A 19,910-nucleotide genomic window follows, 5' to 3' on the forward strand; every position below is an offset into this window, starting at 1 on the left:
GTTGAACCTTATTGTAGTATATCTTTGAGGATGTTTCTGGATGAGAATAACACCTGAATCTATAGAAGGAGTAAAGAAGATTGTCCGCCTCAGTGTATATGGGCCTCATTCAACCAGTTGAAGGCCTGAATAGATCAAGAAAGGCTGAGTAAGAAAGAATTCTCTCTGTCTGCCTATATGGGAGCTGGGATATCTGTCTTCACTTACCTTCAGACTAGGACTCTGACCAGAACTTACACCACTGGCTCTGTTGCATTTTAGACCTTCACACTCATACTGGAATTATATTGGCTCTCCTAGGACTAAAATTCTTAGCCTCCATAATTGCATAAGCCAATTCCTTATAATAAATCAATAGTTTATCTAGCTACCTATCAATCAATCATTTACTAATTCATCCATACATCCTAATGGCTTTGTTTCTCTGCAGAACATTGACAAAAACAATGACTATTTATTTTATTTGTGGCATGTAGCTTTTTCTTTAGTCTTCAGTTTTTTGAATCATAAATATGTGGTATACCACTCAAAATCTGCCTAGCACTCTGCCCACACTCCAGAACTGAAGTGCTTATCCCGAAGTTGCCTGGCAGGGTGGCTGCTGCTGACTCACAGATGAGTCCCCTTCTGGAGACTGCCCCTGCCCTCACACAAGGCCTCAACTCTCCCTTGGTGCCACCCACATCCACTAACTACCACTGAGGGTGTATACGGCCCCAGTCACTTTGCCACAATTTGCACAACTCTGCAGTGCTCTCCCAGCTCCAGTGCTCCATTCAACCTAGAAAGGGCTGAGACTTACCATCATACCACAGTACAACCTTTTCCTATCTTGCCAACCCCCTCTTCCATTACAGATGTTAATCCAGAGAGCTCTTCCCAATAAACTTCCTGCATTCTAATATTTGTCTCGAAGTTTACTTCCTAGGGAACCTGATCTGTAGCAGTACTTACCTCATAGGGATAGCTGTGAGGTTTAAATAAGGGAAAACCTTAATAAATGTTACCTGCTAATATCATCATTATTAATAAGGATGTATTGAGCTGTACTTTCAGCCCAAATGCTTTTATAGTTACAGTCAGATGCTCAATCTTAGTATCAGATTGGTGAGGGTTGAAATTTGATTCTGTCACTTACTGGCCATGTCATAATTTGCTTCACTTTCCTGTGTCTCAGTTTCTTCATTTGGAAATGAATAAAGATAATTCCACATTACAAAGTTATTTTGTGGGTTCAATGAGATAACTACATGTAAAGGGCTTAGAATAGTGCCTGGATCACAGGAAATTCAATGAATGCTAACTATTATTATAACTCCTATAATCATTATTCTCTACTTAGCCCCAATAATGTAACAAGATGTCTCTGCCATAGCACTCACTTCAGGACACCTAGAATTTGAGACATCAACTCCAGAAACTACCCTAGACAGATTATTTCTTTTTTTCTTTCTTTTTTTTTTTTTTTTTATGGAGTCTTGCTCTCTGTCACCCAGGCTGGACTGCAGTGGCGCGATCTTGGCTCACTGCAAGCGCTGCCTCCCAGGTTCACGCAATTCTCCTACCTCAGTCTCCCAAGCAGCTGGGACTACAGGTGCCTGCCACCACACCCAGCTATTTTTTTTGTATTTTTAGTAGAGACGGGGTTTCACCGTGTCAGCCAGGATGGTCTCGATCTCCTGACCTCGTGATCCGCCCACCTCGGCCTCCCAAAGTGCTAGGATTATAGGTTCAAGCCACCATGCCCAGCAGATAGGTTATTTCTGATCCAAAACGAAATGCCACAAAGACAGGAGTAATTAAGCAAGAAAAAAGTGAGAATTTGAGGGAAAAAAGGTAGTTATAAAGACCGTCCTTATTCCACAAACTGTTATGATTTTTGGTTTTTGTTTATTTTTGTACTATTACTTGCTAATTTTAAGCAGGTAATTTATCTTGTTCTTTTTTCCAGATAATTTTGACTTTAACAAAATTAACAGTATGGTGGCTCAGGAAAGGTCAGCTTGAGTATTTTTTTTTTGAGATGGAGTCTCACTCTGTCACCCAGGTTGGAGTGCAGTGGTGTGATCTCAGCTCTCTGCAACCTCCACCTCTCTGGTTCAGACAATTCCCCTGCCTCAGCCTCCCGAGTAGCTGGAATTACAGGTGCACACCACCACACCTGGCTAATTTTTTTTTTTTTTTGTATTTTTAGTACAGGCAGGGTTTCACCATGTTGGCCAGACTGGTCTTGAACTCCTGATCCGCCAGCCTTGGCCTCCTGAAGTGACGGGATTACTGGCGTGAGCCACCGCGCCTTGCCAGCTTGAATGGATTCTAAGTCCTGGGACAGAATAGTATACTGGGAGGAAATAGGGGGCAAGAACTTAGGACTACAAAACTTGGATCTAAAGTTGACTCTCTCAGACACTTGTCTTTCATGAAAAACTTTGGTTTAGAAACTTCTGTTTTACTTATTTTTAAATAAACTTTTTACTTTGGATTAATTTTTGGTTTACAGAAAAGTCACAAAGTACAGAGTGCCCAAGTTCCCTTCACTCTGTTTTATTGTAGTGTTCACAACCACAGTACATTTGTCAAAAGTAAAAAATTAAGTTTGCCACAATACTATCCACTAGAGACATTATTCATATTTCACCAGTTATTCCACTCTTGTCCTTTTTAGTTCCAAGATCCAATTAAGAATACAATATTGATCTTAGTCAATTGTCTTGTCTTCTTACTCTTTAGATTTGTGATAGCTTCTTAGTCTCTCCTGGTTTTTCATGAGGTTTAAAGTTTTGAAGAATACTTTTCAGTTATTTTCGAGAATGTCCCTCCATTGGGGTTGAAACGGGTTTTTGGGAAGAAAACCACAGAGAAGAGATGTCCCCCTCATTGCATCATATCAGGTGGCACATGACATCAATATGATATCCCTGGTGATGTGAAATTTGTCACTTGATAAAGGCGATGTAGTTGTTCCCTATTTCTGCTGTAACAAATTACCACAAGTTTAATGGTTTAAAATGACACACATTTATTATCTGATAATTCTATAGGTTGGAAGTACAACATGGGTATCACATGGCTAAAATCAAGGTGTCAGCCCAGCTGTGTTCCTTTTTGTGGGCTCTATTTCTTTGCCTTTCCTAGTTTCTAGAGGCTGTCTGCATTTCATTAGCTCATTTACCTCCATCTTCAAAACCAGATTCAAAGCCTCTTCAAATTTCTCCCTGATTGATCTCTTCATCCACTTCCCTCTTCCCCTTTAAGAACCTTTATGATTATATTGGGCCCACCTGGCTAATCCAACATCATCTCCCTATTTTAAGGTTATCTGATTAGCAACCTTAATTCTTCTTTGCCAAGTAACATAATATAATCACAGGTCTAGGGATTAGGACATGAACATCTTAGGGGAGAATTAGTCTGCCAACCACAGGTAGTGTCTGCAAGGTTTTTCTACAGTAAAGTACTATTTTTCTCATATATATTTTTGATTCTCAGTTTCCTTATCTGTGGAAAAGAGGTGATAATCATGTTTGCCTCATACAGACTGCTTGGAGGTTTAAATGACTGTAGTGAAAGTATCTGGCATATGGTCCCCGAATGGTAGCTGAAGCGGAATCTAATGGCTATCACTCTCTTTCTATACCTTCTTCCTCCAAGGCAGGAATATGATTATTCTCAACTGTGAAATAAGTGTTCTTAATTTTGTATCACTTTTATTTGAGTACAAAACGTGTGACATCCTCATTGGTACCAGGGAGGAGACCACATTTTTCAAACTGTATCTAAAATATAGTAAGCTCTTTATTAACAATTCTGATGTAATCAAGGGGCTATTTACTTGTTTGTAAATACTTTTTATTTATATGCATATTCATTTATCCTGCATAGGGAAATGGACAAGGTAATATTGAATAAAGACTACTTGTTAATAATGCACTTTGGGTAAATACAAATATAGAATTCACAATGAAACAGGAATGTCCTTATCTAATAACAAAATGCTTTTATTTTTATCACGATTTTACAATGTACAAGTTATTTCCCTGAAAATAGTCTAAGACTTCACCATTTGCTACAGAGTGGAAGACAGAGAAAAATACAGTGCACTCATTAGTACTGAACTTGGAAGCAAAAACTGTTGACTTGTTCTTGGTTGGCAGAACTAATGGAGCTGATTTACGGTACTCAAACTGGACTTTAGTTTGTGGGCAATCCAATACAATGATGACTTGGTATTGGGGCTCAAGTGCCTATTCTTTCTATTCAATAACGTAAAGATAAACACTAAGTATTAAAAATAAACTTGAAAAATTTAAATATTAAAACACTGAATATGTATGTAAAGTATCAGACTTAAAGAAAGGACTGAATTTTCTTTTCAGATAAAGGAGGTGGGGAAGGAAAATGGATTTTTATTTGTCTTAATAAACACTCAGTGGAGAATGAGGTTTAGAACTTTGTAAAAAGGCTACATCTGTTCTGCTATGTATCTTTATAACTTTAGGAGTCCTGCTCCTTCAGGGAGGAACACGCCTAGGTAGGACCTACTTGATGGTGACAGTTGTTTAATAAATATTTGTTGATGAACTGAATAACCACAGATGCTAAGGCATTTCTTGATTTACGGGGTGCTATCCAGCCATTTGTGGTTGCAGACGCCACGCTTACCCTCCATATTGAAAGTCTCAGGATGTTGTAGGAGTCAAAAGCCCAAGTTAGGTGGATAGAGAAGGGAGTTATATTTCTGCTTTGTCACTTTCAGTTACATGAACTTGAACTAACCACCTTACTTCTCTGGGTCTGTTGTAATAATTCTTAATATGGTTGGACAAGATTAGTGATGTTCAAATCTTTATAACAATGTTTTTTCAGGTTGACCCTTTTTAGAAAATGGAATTTTTTTTTTTTTTTTTTTTTCTGAAAAGCCCTGTATTGAACACATGTGGTCCAGCAGAAGTAGAGCAGAATGCTGGCCTTTCTTTTCAGTCAGACTTTGGAGCTCTTCCTGAAAACCAGGGCATCCACAAAACAGTTTTAACACTACTGAAATGAAAAGCTTCTAATAGTACTTTCATCTCTAGAGTTATCACCAGTACCTAGGCCAGCAATTCTTACCCATGGAATTGTGATTTTTGCTGAATCAGTTGTATTACTAGTTGTGTTTATCGGCAAAAGAAAATCCAGTTGCTAGATCGCTTAATAATCTCAGTGGATTAATGCAATGGATCAGTTCTCTATTGCTGATTACTCAGCCACTCCAAGTTCAGTGACTTACCAGAGAAATTTGTTATTTTTCATGATTCAGCAGGTCTGCTGGGCAGTTAATCTGGTCTGCAGTGGCATGGCTGATTTCTGCAGCAAGCTGCGTGTCAAGGTCAAAATCAGAGTCACGTATAAGAAGGACAAGTCCAGAGTTACCATTAAGAGCAGCATAGCTTCCAACTGGTAATCAATACTCTCCTGTAATGTAGGTATTCCACCTAAAGGTTTCTTCATACATAATGAACTGTAACCTAACTTGTTGTGTAAAGTAGACTGTAACCCTCTCTTGTAATGAGTGGCCGAGCCTCAGCCAATCACAACAGCCAAACTTCAGTCAACCACGCACAAGAAGCCAGCTGTTCAAAGCAGGATCAAATAAGACAAATGCCCAGCTGTAACTAATAGAGCTGTTTCTGTACCGTACTTCCATTTTCTATACAACACTTTCCTTTTCCCATCCGTAAATATTATCCAACCATGTGGCAGCCTTGGAGTTGCTCTGAACCTATTCTGGTTCTGAGGTCTGCCCCATTCTGGAATTGTTTTTTGATCAATTAAGCCCTATCAAATTTAATTTGTCTACAGTTTTTCATTTAACAGATGGCATCAGAAGTGGGATTCAAAGTAGAGCTTCCTGGGACCCTCAGGAGCACTGACTGACCAGGTGAGACACCTTCCAGGGTCGTCATGTCCATTGGTCACTTGCAGCAACTGAGGATCATGGGTAAGTTATTTCTCAGATTCTGAAGTTTCATGGATTTGTGTCTTGAGCTGAGTTTGTTTAGGCAAATTTTGGATCTAAATTGAGTTTATAAGTTGGCACAAAAACTGGAATGGGTCCAGGATTGGATCAGATACAATAACTAACTAGACTGGATCCAGTTAGAGGCCTCAGATGCCTGACCAGACCAGGCAGAAACAGGCAGTAAATGGCAATCACTGCAGAGGGTACGAACTCTGCTTTTGCAAATTTGCAGGAATTTTGTTTTCTAGTCTCTTTGTTTTTTTTCACTTGCAATTCTAGGTAGAGAAAAATCCCTGACAATGTTGATCAAGGGGATCTCAGAACCAATGCCAAGGTTCAGCATAAAAATGGGATCCGTAATTTCTGAAGAACTGAGTGCTCCACCTTCCAGCTAAGCCTACCTTTACGTGTATAGTTATTAGGCCTCAGAAGCAGAGAATACTTACAAAAATGGCATAATCTTACTGAAGAAAATAATTTAAAATTACAGTGGAACATTCAGAATGAACAGCACTGTACTTTAAAAGTGAATTTAAAAATGAGGGCTCCCAAATTAGGCTCACCCAGAGACCGCTACTGACGTGCAGAAACTTTTACAAAAATTTCAGTGTTTTTATTGCTTCCTTTTAGAAACGGTTTCAAAAGGCAAATAAAAAGCTTAAATGACTAATTGTTAAAAAAAAAAATAGAATCTGCTAACGTTTGACTTAGCTACTATGCCATCCCAAAGGTGAAAAGAAAACTGCATAAAGTATTTATAAAAGGTGGCTCTCAGGTAAAGTAGGCTTTCTTCTTTTTCAGAGGTATCCATGCTGAGTCCAGGCATAGAAGACAGTTTTTGGTCCTATTTGTTAATGGCCTCCACCCTGAACTATGCAATTTTAGTTAAGAAATAAAAGCTGAGTCAAAAAGCTCTCCTACCAAACTAAATCAGTCATCAAAATACAGTCATGCACTGCTTAATGATAGGGATACATTTTGAAAAATGTGTCATTAGACAATTCTGTCACTGTGTGAACATCATAGAGTGTACTTACACAAACCTGGATGGTATAGCTTACTACACACCTACGCTGTATAGTGTAGCCTATTGCTTTTTGGCTACAAACCTGTATAGCATGCTATTGTTCTGATGTAATACAATGCTGAGTATTTGTGCATCTATGTATAGAAAAGGTACAGTTAAAATATAGTATTATAATATTATGGAACCACCATCATACATGCAATCCATCGTTGACCAAAATGTCCTTATATGGCATTGTACACTGTCCTTATGTACACTGTCCTTCTGTACAATTATACAGCTTTCTGGCATTTAGCTGGCTACTTTGAAACCCTTTTGTAAAAAAAATAATTACATCTATAAAGAAAATCTCTATTTGTAGGAGTTTATATCTCTGTGCATTAGGAAGAGAGGAATGATTGAGTAACTAGAAACTCTTACAGTGGAAAAGGCATTGGTTTAAATTTGCATAACAAGCCTTATCCTTGTTTAAGTTGCTTTTCGTGGCATCTTGTTTTAACTAGGTCTTTACCTATGCCCTCCTTCCTTGGCTTTGGCAAATGATGGTATTTAGGCTTTAGGTAGAAAGTGGTGTTTGGAAAGGATGAATGGGCCCTTAGAAAAATGGGTGATGGTTTGTGACAATATCTGTCTGGGTATGACAAAGTCTCCTTTCCAGTGATAAAAGTTAACCTTCCCTCATTGCTGGATCTCCCTGGAAAGAGAATTAATGACAATTGAGTTTCTTTGGAAAATCTGTCTTTAGATAGGTACAGGGAATTAAAAAAGCCTTGCTTTGCTTACCTATTCATAGCAATAGTATGATAAAATGACATATTTTAGGGTGGTATTTCCAGAGCTTCTTCAATGACTAGCTTAGTTTAATGAGCAATCCATGCATGATTCTTAGGAATGAGTAAATTATCTGAACGTAAATGGCATAAAAGTTTATAAATGAACTTGTCATAGTTTCAAAAATATTTTTCAGTAATTTAAAATCTTAAAGTCATGTTAAATTAAGTAATACTCATTAAATATCTGAGTCATTTCTAAGTAAGTTAAAATACTGAAACATTAATTATTAAGAATAAGTTTATATATTTTAACATGTTTTTATATGATATAGAGAAGCTAAATATATTTGGGTTTATTAATCAATGTAAAACACTGATGAAACATATATTTCTCAAAATTATGTAATGGCTTTCATCTACAAATACTGTTACAAAACAGTTCAAATTGCTTATTTTTCTAGGTTCTTCACTGGAAATTAAAGCTACTAAGAGTAAAAATTGTAGTTAATGTATACAATTAAAACTACTAAAAATAAGGGTAACAATTCTGTATGTAAAATATATAATAAAAAAGGAAAAATATGTCTTTGGTGAGAAAGGTTATAAAGGAGATATAAAAGTGTATTTTCTTTTAAAGTAATTTTATCTCAGACATTATTTAAACATTGCTTCAAAATAAACAAATAAAAAATGATATAGATAAAACTGAATGTACATAGAAAGTTTAAAAAACAAAAAAAGAGTTAAAATCTTGTGTGGTTAAACTAAGGATAAATAAATTCATTGTAAGAGTCTTAAAAATTGAGCCTTAATATCAAAATAAAATTAATGTGAAAATAAAATTTAGCTTTCTGTTTTAAGCAAGATTTTTGTGTTGTATTAATAAGAGATAAAAGATTTTTATTCATCTTTTGAGTAAACTGCAAAAACAGAGAGAGAGAGAATAAAAGAGAAAGAGAAACAAATATTCTGTGCCTTATTCTGACTTTATTAGGTCTTTTGATTATTTGGAAAACCGAGTCTCCTCTTTATCAAAGAGTAAAAGTTTTTAATTTTTAAGATGTTTTAATTATCACTTTGGTTAAATGACTATTATTTTACAGTGACATGTGATCCTATTTTGGTTAGGTATTTTAAGCCCTTAATATATTTGGTAGACTTCCAAAAATCAAATTTTAAAATCAAAATTAAGTCTTTTTGATCTCAAACTAACTTTGAGATGTTCCAGAGGGCCCCTGGAGCATCCAAAAGAGATATATGAAAACCATTTATATGCTATGTTAACTTAAATGGAAAGTATTATCAAATAAGAAATGATACTTAACCTTTTTAGTTTGAGTTATAGTTGTATAGATATGTTATTAATACATGTTCCAAAATTGTATAAGCTCAGGATATGTTATCAGTAATAATTATTGTTATTACATTAAATTACTGTGGGCCATAGAAATAACCAAATTTCCTTGCCAATTGCCTTTTTAACCATAACCATTTCAAGTCTTGTTGTCTGTAGTTAATTGTTAATTCTGATGTTTTTTCTGAAAGCTCTCTATAAACAATTATGATCTTAAAGTGTTATGTCTTCAAGGAGGTTCATGGAGAGACTGGAAATGACTCTGACAAGCACAGGTTGCTGATAACCTTAAGTTCATACCATTGGGCTCAGTAAGAATTCCCAGAACTCTAATGAGGAGACTGACTGGCTCATAAAACTGCTAGCTCAAGCAGTATAAGAACTAATTAAATACCAAGGAAATACTTTGGCAGATTTTCATGCTAAGTCAGCCAGTACTAAAATCGCTAAGACATGCAATTTGAATGAACTTCATGATCAAGTCAAATTACCTGTGTTAACCCATTTAATAAACAGTGCTATGAACCTGAATTACAGAAACAATGTTGATATTTTAGAGAATATAAATCCAGTGTTAAGCATGGACTCATAGAGAGCCTGGACAGCCACCTGGTCCCTTCTGAGTACTTAAAGCTTCCATTATTAAAAACTATGTACTTCATGACTCATCATAAAGAGACAAAATGATCCAAATTATATTAAAAAATATGGTGTGGTGACTGTTCTAAAATTGGCAAAGTTACTTATGACTAACGTTTCGTTAGTCAAACCCTTAATTTTGTGAAGACATTCACAAGTTCAGGTACATTTCTGCTGCATAATGGTCTATTTAAACATTTATAGAGGAATGTTTTTCAATTGTGATTTTCAATCCATGTTTTCTGGTTAGATAGAAGCTTTTCCATGAAAGAAGGCTGATGGTATAACAATAGTTAAAACGGTTATTAGAAAATGTGCTTCTCTCATGGGATATTCTTGGAGAAATTTCCAGCAACAGAGGTACTTATTTTACTGGACAAGTTGGAAAAGAATTAAATAAGGTATTACAGATACAATAGCATTAGGTAACACTAACTGAATCAACTAGATTGTCTTGGTCAAAGGTACTTCAGATTGATGACAATAAGATCCACTTTCAGTAGAACATGTAAGTTGATCCCTCATGACATAGTCACTGAAAGGCCCATGTTTCTAATAATAGAACCTCATGTATTTCCTGCTCTCTTAAACTCTAAAATCACGAAATGCTACAGGCTTTAATTCATTATACCAATGTGCGCTTTCACAAGGTAAGGAATGCTTTTCCTGATCCACCAACTGAGGAAAATCAAACCCTTCATGATCTAGAACCCAGAGATTAGGTCATCTAAAAACATATTCAGAGAAAGACTGCTCTCGCCATCCACACTGCAGCAAAATGTCAAGGCCTCAAATCTTCAGTGCACATCTCACAAGTCAACAGGCCCTCTCCAGACTCTTGGAACTGTACAATCACTGGAGACCTTAAGATAAAGCTAGTCAGGGAAGTTTCCAGAAGCAGAGGCAGCTTAGGCATGAGGAACTGTCCCAAGATCATGGATCAAGACTTCTCTGCTATCATGAAACTCTTACTTCTCTTAATTTTTAATTTTTTACTTATGCCTACCTCTTTTGCTTGGCAGGTATCTTAGTTCATTTAGTGTTGCTATAGAGACATACCTGATACTTGGTAATATGTAAAGAAAGAAGTTTTATTTGGCTCATGGTTCTATAGGCTGTACAGGAAGCATGGCACCAGCATCTGCTCCTGGTGAGGGCCTCAGGCTGCTTCCACTCATGGCAGAAGGTGAAGAGGAATCATGTGCAGAGATTGCATGGTGAGAGAGTAAGCAAAAGAGAGGAAGAGGGGAAGTGCCAGGCTCTTTCTAACAACCAGCTCTCACAGGAAAGAACAGAGTGAGAACTTACTCACCCCCTCCCCTCCAAAGAGGACCTTAATCTATTCATGAGTTATCCACCCCCATGACCCAAACACTTCCTATTAGACCCCATCTCCAACACTGAGGACCAAATTTCAACATGAGATTTGAAGGGGACAAACATCTAAACTGTAGCATTCTGCTCCTTGACCACTGAATCTCATGCCTTTCTCACATTGCAAAATGCGATCAGCCTTTCCCAATAGTCCCCAAAAGTCTTAACTTGTTCCATAAGCAACTCTAAGTCCTAAGTCTTATCTGAGACTCAATGCAAGTTTCTTCCTGCTACGAGCCTGGAAAATAGAAAACAAGCTATTTACTACTAAGATATCAGAGAAATCAGCTAAAAGAAAGGTATAACAGGCCCCACACAAGTCCAAAAATTAGCAGGGCAGACATTAAACTGTAAAGCTCCAAAATAATCTTCAATGACTTCATGTCCTGCATCTTGGGCACATTGGTGTGAGGGGTAGGTTTTTAAGGCTTCTGGCAGCCCTGCCCCTACCTTTGCTGGGCGTAGTCTATGTGGCTGTTCTAATGGTTTGGAGCCTGGTGCCTACAGCTTTCCTAGGCTAGGATTTTATGCTGGCAGTGGTTCTATAATTCTGGGATCTGAAGGGCGACAGTACTGCTCCTATTACCCTACTAGGCACTGCCCTAGTAGGGACTCTCTTTGGTTGCTCTGACATGGCAGCAGGCTTCTTCCAGTGTATCCAGGCTTTTCAATATATCCCTTAAGCCACCAAGCCAATGCAAGAATGGCTCTTGCATTCTGGGCACCTGAAGACTTTGCACCACATGGTTGCTGCCAAGGCTACTGGTTGCATTCTCCAGAGTGGCAGCCAGAGCAGTAGCTGGGGCTGTCCAAGTTGTGGCTGGAGCCAGAGTTGTTGGGATGCAGGAGCAGCATCTGAGGTGACACAGGGCAGTAGTGTCCCAGACCTGTCCCAGGAATATCTTCTGTACTCCTAGGCCTTTGGGCCTGTGACAGAAGGGATGGCCTTCAGAATTTAGAAGATTTCTGAAATGCCTTTGTGGCCTTTTTCCCCATCTTGTTTATTAGCACCTGGCTCCCTTTTATCCACAGTAACCTCTTTAGAAAATGGTTGCTCTACAGCACCCTTGAATTCTTCCTTTGAAGATGACCTTTTCTTCTTTACCACATGGCCAGGCTGCAAATTTTCCAAATTTGTTTTTGCTCTGCTTTCTTTTAATTGTAAATTTCACCTTTAACACATTTCTTTGCTACCATATCTAATTGGAAGCTGTTAAAAGCAGCCACACTACTTCTTGAACACTTTGCTGCTTACAAATGTCATCCGCCAGACACCCTAGGTCATCACTCTTAAGTTCCAGCCTTCCACAAAGGTCTAGAGCATGGACACAATGCAGTCAAGTGCTTTGTGATGGCATAAGAGAGTGACATTTGCTCCAGTCCCCATTTTCTCATTTCTTTCTGAGATCTTCTCAGCATTCTCTTTACCATCTATATTTCTATCCGCACTTTGGTCATGACCACTTACCCAATCTCTAAGAAGTGCCAAACTTTCTCTTTTCTTCTGACCCCTCCGAGCTCTTCCAACCTCTGCCCATTACCCAGTTCTCAAGCTGCTTCCGCATTTTCGGGTCTTTATTTAAATACCCCGCTACAGGTATCAATTTTCTGTCTCAGTCCATTTTGTGTTGCTATAAAAAATACCCAGGAAGGGTTTATTTGGCTCACAGTTCTGTAGGCTGGAGAGAAAGCATGACAGCAGCATCTGTTTCTGGTGAAGGCCTCAAGCTGCTTCCATTCATGGTAGAAAGTGAAGTAGAGCATCTGCAGGGATCACATGGCAAGAGAGGATGCTGGAGAGAGGTAGAGGGGAGATGCCAGGATTTTTTTTTTCTTTAGTTTTCTTTTTGTTTTTAACAACCAGAACTCATGAGAAAAAATACAGCAAGAACAAAATCACATTTCTCCCTCTCACATCCTCCAAGAGGACACTAATCTATTCATGAGGGATCTACTCCTATGACCCAAACACCTCCCATTAGGCACACCTCTAAAGTTGGGGATTAAATTTCAATATGAGATTTGAAGGGAGACAAACATCAAAAACCAAAGCAGCAGAAGAATGCTGTAATTAAAATTTCACAATCAGTAATATCTGTGAGTAACTTGACAGAGTGTTGAATCTGTCACATCAAACCCAGGTCTTTATATGACTTAAGGGATCCTGTAATTTACTTTGTGGGTTACTTTAGTAACATCCTTAATGTAACCATTGTTCGAATTGTACCAGTGGTAAGATTTCTCAACCAACTTGTTGGCATTCTCTGTTTTAATGGTATGCAGAGCCAGGACCAATGAGTATATCACAAAACAGACTTACTTAAATGGAGTTTTTTTTTTTTTTGCAAATTAGCTATATGCCATGGTACCACAATGTTATTTTAACCTGTAATAATTCTGTCTTAGACTGTTGGCCAGAAGCTGTTATAATGTGTATGTGAGCAATAGGTCTTTGTGTCCACCCAAGGGTTATACTTTTATTTATGGAGGATTTCACAGCCCATCTAATCCATGGGCAACATTATGTCTTGTTGGATTGAAGATGAAGGGTCAATGTGGGTTTCAAATTCATCTCTGCTGCTTCAGATCAGTAGGAACAGAGTACTGGTCCATTCCTCTTATCTTACATCATACATTAAAGAGAACATTGTCAGGAGGTCTTCACCCTTCTGGATAGGCATCATTTGTTAGTCCCCCTTTTCCATGGCTTGGAGTAAATATATAATAAATGAGGCAATAATTAGAGATGTCTCCTTCATAATAGGCTCTATAGCAGATTCTACTGCAAAGGCTATAACTGCAGAGCAGACTTCTCTACATTATCTTGTTAAAGTTGTACTAAATAATAGAATTGCTCTAAATTACCTGTTAGCTGAACAGGAAAGAATCTGCAATTGCTCAGACTTCTTGTTACACATGGAGGAATACATCAGGTACTAGAGACTTGGTTGCAAGGGATTAACAAACAGGCTGCTTGGTTAAAATGGGTAGACTTTTCATCTGGCACATTCTTTCATCTATTTAATTTTAGTTGGTTTGGTTTATGGGGAGCCTGGCTAAGCAGCATATTTGGTATTGTCCTTCTGATAGTTATAATAATAGTCTCTCTGGTGCACTGTATTCTCTCAAAAGTTTTAAATGTTTGCATGCAGCCATCTGTAGAATGTTAAATAGACATTCTCTGACTGGAAGACAAAAAAGTTAAAGAAATGTGCATTCATGAGGACACCATAACCTATGAATGACATAGTGAGACTGGCAAGCTAAAATGATGGTAACTGAGAATAGTGCTAATGCCCTAAGTTTTGGTCACACTCTTACCTAGATGAGATCCTGATCAAAAGGGAGAAATTTTTAAACAAAATTATTGGAGGTCATTGTTTTGGACTGAGCTCCTGCACTAGGCCCCAACAGACTAGACCAAATAAAAATGAAGTCACTCATGTTAAGTGCCACATAATAAAACTAAAACTTTAAGGAAATCTTAAAACAGGCCCATTTTTGTTTTCCTCTCTCAAACAGGAGATTTTAGAATAATAAGGAAGCCTCCTCTGCTCTCTTACAAAAAAATCTGAAGAGACCTGATGCTCCCCAGCGTTTTATCCTGCTGTTCGGTTTCCTTGTTCCCACCTACAAAACCCATTGTTCTGCCGTTCTCCAAAGGGATTTGAGACCAAATAAGTCCATTTACAATGGTGACAGAGTGACATCAATGCCTAAGATTTTCTTTAACCTTTATCAATTAAGAAGTTGACAAAAGGGGAAGTTGTTAAATTACGCTTGGCCAAAAGGTTTTCCCATACACAATAAACTGTAATCCAACTTGATGTGTAAACAGATTGCAACCTACTCTTGTCACAAGTAGCTGAGCCTCAGCCAATCACAGCAGCTGAACTTCAGTCAACTACAGGCAGCCAACTGTATAAACCAGGCTCAACTAAGGCAAACACCCAGATGTAGCCAATCCAGATGTTTCTGTACATTGCTTCCACTTTGTGTATGTTACTTTCCTTTTTCCGTCTGTAAATGTCATCCAATCATGTGGCAACCCTGGAGTCACTTTGAGCCTATTCTGGTTCCGTGGGCTGCCCCATTTTCAAATTGTTTTTTGCTCAACGAATCTCTGTTAAATTTAATTTGTCTAATTTTTTTTAACCAAAGATAATATTCAACAAATTTGTAGGTCTCTTTGGTGAAAACCTTACACGCACACACACACAAATATATACATATACACACAATAAATAATATGTATATCTATATATATGTACTAAAGTAAATATGTATGATGCTGTATATGTATATATATTTTTATACACATTTCAAAAATTTTCATCCAAATGATTAAGATATTCACTGAATATTATCTTGTGGAATAAAAGTTGACTCTACTTTGCATACGGAAAAACTTGAGCCATCATGTTCATCTTATTTCTGAAAAAATAGATATAAAGCTATACTTTTAACTAATTTTTTTCCAATAAAGAAGATAATAAATAGTATACTGGTAAGGCCCTTTCCTCCATAATATGTCCTTGCATTCCTCATGAAATCAGACTTTAGAGATTTCATTTTCATTGCTTCAGTCTTAAAAGAGGAAACATGTATCTGACTTTCTTAGCTCTTTTTGAATTTTGAAACAGGAAAAATAAAATCAAAGCATATTGTTGCTATGTCATTACATGTTAGAATTGGGCACAGCAAAATTACAATATTTTCTGACTCATCAAATGATAAATCCTAGTTTCAGAATATTGGGAAAAACTACTTAGAAAAGTATTTTTTTCTAATTGTTGAAGGAAAATCCTGAAGCTAAAGTTGAAAATCCTAGTGATGGGCAAAAACTGCACAGGCTTGGTTTGATAGCTTTAATTAGTGATCTTGTAATTGGGTATTATGTCAGTTGTCATGTAGCTGGCAGCATTCACTGTGAACACATCTAAATCCCTATTCTTCCACTCCCTCTCAAACATTGTCATTCATTTGGGTGACAATTCATGCATAATATAATAGCCCTGGGGTACAATTAATGTTAGCAGTTGCACAACTTAGTAAGAAAAAAAAGCATCACTGGTATTATGTGTGCCTTGAAGGTCAGATGATGCCACAATTTGCACCTTTGTTGTGAGACATGAAAATTAGCAATTAGCATAAATATATTGATTAACATATGGGTAGTTTAGCCTGATATACTAATAAAGCTAATCATATTTTACCAGCTATAAGCATCCTTTGCACCCTCTGTAATGCAACATATGATAGGTCTTTAAAAAGTGTGAACTGAGATACATTTTGGACTAATAATGATTATTGTATGAATTATGCACTAGAGCAAATAAGATGGGTTCCTGCTCTGGAAAGCTTTAAAAATAACAATATAATTGAATTTATTTGGTACCACCCATGTTATATTGGTGATATACTTGTGTAGTCTGTCCCTTTTATTCTTCTCATATTTCTCCCATTCTTTCCATGATTAAGGCTGCTGTCTGCATTTAGATCCTCATCATCTTTCTTTTTTATTGTTGACATAATTTTATATTTATTTATGAGATTTATTTCATATTGTTGTTCAAATGCCACCAGAAGGACCTTTCTGAGTTATTCATTTGACTCCGGCCACTCTGTTATGACTTTAGAATAGAGAACTAGATTGAACTTTTGGTTAAGAGTACCAAGAATTACATTGTTGACGTTTCCTGGTGGTTTAATTCATTGCTCTTCTTTTGTGCTTGCAAGGTAGGTAAGTTTCCGTGTTGAATAGACAGCACATATTTTTTAAAAGAACTATTATTTAAGGTGTTAATAACTAACATCTATTGAGCACTTACTATATCTCAATTATTGTTTAAAAACTTTACATGTATTATCTCCTTTAATCCTCTACACAGTTTTCTCAGAAAGTTACTATAATTGCTATTTCCATTTTATAGATAAGGAATCTGAGGCATAGACAGGTTATTTAGCCAACGGCCACAAAATTATTAAGCAACGGAGCTGGGATTTGTACTTATACAAGCTGAATCAAAGCTTACACTTTCTCCAATAAGTATGAAGAAAGAAAGAGAGCAAGTAATGGAAAAATCCAGCAGTCACCTTTTAGCGTTATGTTCTCTGTAAATGTTTGTAATGCTAGAAGTTGTAGGCTAACTCACTTTGGTATTTGGCTAATGGAGGCTTTCTTTGTTTTACTGCAATGTCTTTATTTTTTGGTGTTAGTTAAAAACTGAAGGGCATAATCTGCTGTAAACCACCATAAATAAGTATAGATCACTTTGCAGTCAAAACAAATGACAAATGTAATTTAAAGGCTAAAGTCAGTCACTGTTATATACTGTGTAACAGAGATGTTACATGCACCATTTAACTTCTCTTAAGTAAACAGATACTGTGGCCCATCTTTTCTTTTTCAAGGTTATGTGTAAGAATATTGTGCTTTGAAAAATAAAAGCTGAAGCTGGAGTGGACAGATTTGGAAAGATTTGTTTTAAAGAATGCGTTGTCAAGTAGTATTCAGTAGTTATGCGTTTCTTTACAAGTTGGCATCAGTTTTCCAATTGTTAAACTCTCTAATTGTAAGTCATGTGATGTTTGTTTCCTAGGCCATCAGCCTGGATTGTAAGTATTGTTTTTACTTGACCTGTCCAGTGGTGACACCAAATAAAACATCTGGCTAGAAGAGAACGAATTACAAGAGATTACAATTGCACAACTTTTGCTGATGAGGCACAACTGCCAGGGTTGGACTGTGATTGGGGAAATAGGGCAATTTTCTATGTTTTAGTTTATATCTTTTTGTTGCTGCTCTGGAAAGGGAGAAGAAGAAAAAACTGGCGAGAGGACAGGGTGAAGGACAGGAGATGTTGGGATGGGTTTGTTGGTAATGAGTAAAATGCGGAGAAGTAGTGACATTGTTGGGTGTTGATCTTATTGAACACTCTTCTGAGGGCTATAAAATCCTCAGGTCACACAGCTAAGAAAGAACAGAGCAATAATTTAAGCTCAAGCAATGGCAGCTAATATTGTGATCTTTATTTTAATACCCCAACTCCTAAGTTGCAGGATATTGAACATTTGGGAATTTCCAGGATGTGGAATATTTCCTAATTTCCAGGAAATAACATTTGGCTAGGCATTTCACATGTATGATTTCATTACATCTTTACACTTGCCTTTCAGTTTTATTACCATTATATAAATAAGAAACTAAGATTTAAAAGAATCATGAAGATTTCAAAATACTCAATGATTTGCCCAATTTTTTACAACTGCTTAGTGTCGAAGCCAAAAAGTTTGATTTCAAGGGTTTTTTAAAACATCTCCTTGTACCATCACTAGCAAGAATAAAGACTTTTATTGTAGATCATCTATTCTGTGGAAGTCCTGCCTCCAGGGACCTGGTATGAAAGTCAACCAAAATACAGTGTTCTAGTTAGTTCAACTCTGAAAACTATCTTTTACTATTAATTTTTATTACAGTTGCCTATTGCTTGTATCTAGATTACTGGGAAATTTAGAAGCAAAACAATACCCCACAAGCAAACACTTTTTGATTTGTAATTTTTGGCTGGTTACATTAAGAGAAAATACAACAGAATAATATATTCATTTGTTGAACCATGTTCTAAATAGTAAACAGATTTTATTTTATTTTAACCTCAGAATCTATCAATAAAAATAAGTAGAACGGCATATAGGATGACAGTTACCTGAAAAAAAAATAAACTATCAATAAATCCCAGATGTGTTTCACATACACACAAGCAGCATTTGATGTCTTTGAAGCAATATGCACACTAGACGACACTTTAACTTACATGCAATATATTTTTTTCGAACTAACTTCACAAATACTCAAGTAATAAATGTGCCCCTATAAAGACCACTAAAAGTGAAATATTAACAGACAAGATCGTAATTATGGAATCAAATTTGTTTATCATTTTTAAGTAAACACTGAGAGCATTATAAATCCATTGATGCGTTTGGATAACACCTTTCACAGTGGTTCCTGTGATAGTGGCTTTACAGGGATGCTAGGTTAGACAAACAACTGGGCAATAGAAAAAATACAACGTTGGCTATGAATCAAGTCGAGTTTCAACATCGGTGAGTTTTGGAAAAGTTTGAACTCTCCCACTCTCTCTCTAAATATGTGCATAATGTTTACTGTTTGGATACTTTTGTAAATTATTTCAATAATCAATATATTAGTCAAGGAATTTCCTTCTATTACACATTGAGTAAAATGATTATGATACATTTAACTATTGGGTTGTGGAATCAAAATGTCTGCGTTAAAGTCTGGCTCTATAAGGTAATAGATGTGTAATTTTTGGCACTTTACCTCAGTACCTCAGTTTATAGCTTAATCTGAAAAATGGGATGAAAATAGTAGTTACCTGAAAGGGTTATTGTGAGGATTAAATTAGTATCTGTAAAACATATTTTATCTGCTCAGTAAATGTGAGCTTCAGTGATACTGATGATGATTACATTGCATGCATAATGATGTGTTCTACTTTTCTGAACATTGCAGAGACAAGAAATAAGATTTGGGCTATTTAAACATTAGATACTATTAAAAACATCCCTTTTCGGCTTCTTAATAAAAATAGTAGGAAAAACATTGAACATAACTAAAAATTATTTGAAATTAGCATAATACTAAGAAAAACTTTGACAAATACCTGATTACTATTGCAAACCTCAACAGCCAGATCAGAAAATCGAAATTTAAAT

The 19,910-nt window shown here is 36.6% G+C and overlaps 2 long non-coding RNA genes across 2 annotated transcripts in view; one reads left to right on the forward strand and one right to left on the reverse strand.

Moving 5' to 3' along the window:
- LOC129479444 (uncharacterized) overlaps positions 1-19,910 on the reverse strand; it is a 658,151-nt gene that overhangs the window by 57,761 nt on the left and 580,480 nt on the right. The window lies entirely within an intron of this gene.
- Positions 5,730-19,910, forward strand: part of LOC134736315 (uncharacterized) — a 71,274-nt gene continuing 57,093 nt past the window's right edge. The window contains exon 1 of the long non-coding RNA XR_010120266.1: positions 5,730-5,980. This is a non-coding gene — a long non-coding RNA (uncharacterized lncRNA). The remainder of the gene's footprint in view (positions 5,981-19,910) is intronic.

The sequence above is a fragment of the Symphalangus syndactylus genome, chromosome 3 (assembly GCF_028878055.3).
Source record: "Symphalangus syndactylus isolate Jambi chromosome 3, NHGRI_mSymSyn1-v2.1_pri, whole genome shotgun sequence".
NCBI lineage: Eukaryota > Metazoa > Chordata > Mammalia > Primates > Hylobatidae > Symphalangus > Symphalangus syndactylus.